The sequence below is a fragment of the Salvia hispanica genome, chromosome 4 (genome assembly GCF_023119035.1).
Source record: "Salvia hispanica cultivar TCC Black 2014 chromosome 4, UniMelb_Shisp_WGS_1.0, whole genome shotgun sequence".
NCBI lineage: Eukaryota > Viridiplantae > Streptophyta > Magnoliopsida > Lamiales > Lamiaceae > Salvia > Salvia hispanica.
In genome coordinates, this window is record NC_062968.1 from 8,913,716 (window position 1) to 8,916,770 (window position 3,055).

Here is a 3,055-nt window from a genome sequence, read left to right on the forward strand (position 1 = left end):
TCATCCATAAAGATCTCTATACAATCTTCAATCAAATCCGAGAATATGCTCATCATGCACCGTTGGAAAGTACCGGGGGCGTTGCATAGGCCAAATGGCATACGCCTATACGCATAGGTTCCAAACGGGCATGTGAACGTGGTCTTATCCTGGTCCTCCGGGTTCACATAAATTTGAAAGTATCCACTGTACCCATCCAAAAATGTGTCTGTAGGTAGAGGGTTCTTCTTTGAATCCTCCTCTTGTTCTTGTTCAGCATCTGATTTTTCCTCCATACTGGCCGGTACCACGGCCCCTACGGATCCTGCTAGTTCTGACTTCTGACAGAATTCCGTAATTGCTTCTTCGATCTCTTCGTCATCAACCCTCGGCTACTGATCAGATCACACCATGCGGCTGCTTCCACATCAGCCTGGGCATACACATCCAAGGCTTGGAGCTTTTCCTGCAATAATTCGGTCTCAAGAAATTCTTGGACTAGGGGGTCAATTACATCAACATAACATAGATTTTCAGAATCTATTGGTCTTTTCATGGCTTCATTGATGTCAAAGACAAATTTCTCACCATTAAAGTCAATGCATATTGTCCCCTCGGCCATATCCACAATTGTCTTAGCCGTTCTTAAAAATGGTCTTCCTAACAATATCCCGCTAGACTCCCTAGCTTCTGGTTCACTCATTTTAATGACATAAAAATCAGCGGGATAAGTAAAGTTCTGTATCCTGACCAACACATTTTCTAACACACCCTCAGGATTGATACATGACCTATCAGCCAGTTGGATCAACACCCTAGTATTCGACAATTTTACCCCCTTTAACCGATTATAAATGGATAACGGCATAACATTGATAGATGCTCCTAAATCACACATTGCATGCTCGATTTTCACATCTCCAATCGTTATGGGTAGGGTAAACATACCTGGGTCGGCTCTCTTGGGTGGTAGCTTCTCCTGTACAATGGCTGACGCTATTCCCTCCACCATGATCTTTCCATCCTCCTGGGCCTTCCCGGCTATGAACTCCTTTATAAACTTCCCCAGAGGGGGCAGTCTCACGGCTTGGAGGAATGGTATGGTGACATCCAGCTTCCCAAAGATCGACATGAAATCCACAGGGTTTTCTTTCTTCCTCTTCGTCACAAACCGATATGGAAACGGTTTTTCTCCCTTAGCCTCTCCAGTTAGTCCTTGTGGACTTTCCCTTTGGCCCTCCTGGGTTTGAGGTTCCGATGTGGGCATTGTTCCTTCCGGTTGCTCATTTCCAGGTTGTGTTTCTTCCTCCTTTCCTTCCACGGTAGGCTCCTCGTTTAGAAAAAACGGATCCTCCATCTGAGGCAGAGGCCTCTTGAGCTCTTCCGCTGAGATGGTGTCGCTCAGCACCCTTTCTCTACTAGACTCCCCAACAGGATTCTTGAGTTGAGGTCCATTGTAAGCTGTTCCGGACCGCAGTGTAATCTTGCTCACATTTGCCTTTTCAGGTACATGGACTGTAGATGGGAGTTTCCCTGAGTTCCCTTTCATTTCGCCCACCGAGTTAGCGAGCTGGGCCAACTGCCTGTTCATCATATCCATATTTGCCCTATGCTCCTTCTGGGCACTTTGCATTCCTTGCATTGTTTCATTACTGGACTGCAAGTCATTTTTAATGCTTTGCTGCGAGGCAAGCATCTCTCCCATCATGTCCTCCATGGACCTCCTCGACCTGTTTGGGTGATGGAATTGGTTCGAGCTCTGATGCTGGTTATACTGAGGTGGTGGGTTTGACTGGTAGCCTGAGAAATTTTGTTGGTTTTGGTTTGGTGGGTACTGGTTATACTGGGCAGGAGGGTTATACTGATCGTGGTTGTGCTGGTACTGATTTTGGTTTTGGTGGTGGGTGTTATGTTGAGGCCCTGGGTTAAATTGGTTCTGGTTCTGGTTTTGGTTTGGTGAGTTTCGCTGATGGGGTGGCACATAGGTAGGGTTCGGGTTCTGGTTTTGAGAGTTTTGGTTCTGAGGATGCTGGTTCCTTCCTACCCAGTTAGACTGGTAGTCAGGGTTTGTTGGTCCGCGGTTGGGATATTGGTTCGGTTGGGGGTTGGGTTGATTTGGAGCCTGATTTTGGTTCTGATTCTGATTTCCATCTCCCCATCGGAAATTTTGGTGGTCCCTCCACGGTGCATCTCTTTGTTTTCCCGGAATCCAATTGCCGTTGGAATTGTAGTATCCTGCGGCATTTGCTTGCTCCACATCCAGCGAGTTGTCCGGCTGATCATATGGTAGTGCTGGGGCTTCTTGGCCTCCAGTTGGAGAAGGTGGTGGAGTGTTCTGTTTGATTGCAGTCAGCAATTCCTTCTTTAATTCCTCCATCTTCAAGTCCATCCGTTCCTCCTGGTCAGTAGCCGAAGCACTCGCTACCCTTTCTCTGCTGTACCCATCTCTCGCGTTGTCGTACGTCTTCTTCGCATTCAACAGCTTGCGTAACACCTTTTTGGCTTCACTTACTCTCAACTGGGTGAAATCACCTCCAGATGATGAATTCGCCAGATCCTTGGTTTCCTTGTTCATCCCCTCATAGAAGGTGTGGTGCACCTCTATCTCCTTCATGCGATGGTTGGGGCATGACTCCAGAAGGCTCATGTACTTCTCCCAGTACTCGCTCAGGGTTTCATCATATTCTTGCCTTATGCACGATATTTTCCTCTTCAATGCACTTGTCTTTGAAGACGGGAAAAACTCGGCTAGGAAAACTGACTTGAAATCGGCCCATGTATTGATAGAGTCGGCTGGCAGGCGCATGAACCAAGTGTTGGCCTCTCCCTTTAGGACAAAAGGTAGGGCCTTCAGTCTGTAATCATCCTCGCTCGCTCCTGCTGGCCGCCTCTGCGCCTTACAGATCTTGCAGAACTCATTTAAGAACTCGTAGGGTCCTTCATAACTCTTCCCACAGTACGTCGGTAGGATTGCAATCACGTGGGGTTTCACATCACAGGCGGTCTGGCCTGGGGTGACCACTATGGCTTGTGGGGGATCTCCGTCGGCGTGTGCGGTAAGTGTTGCGAGCTCGGG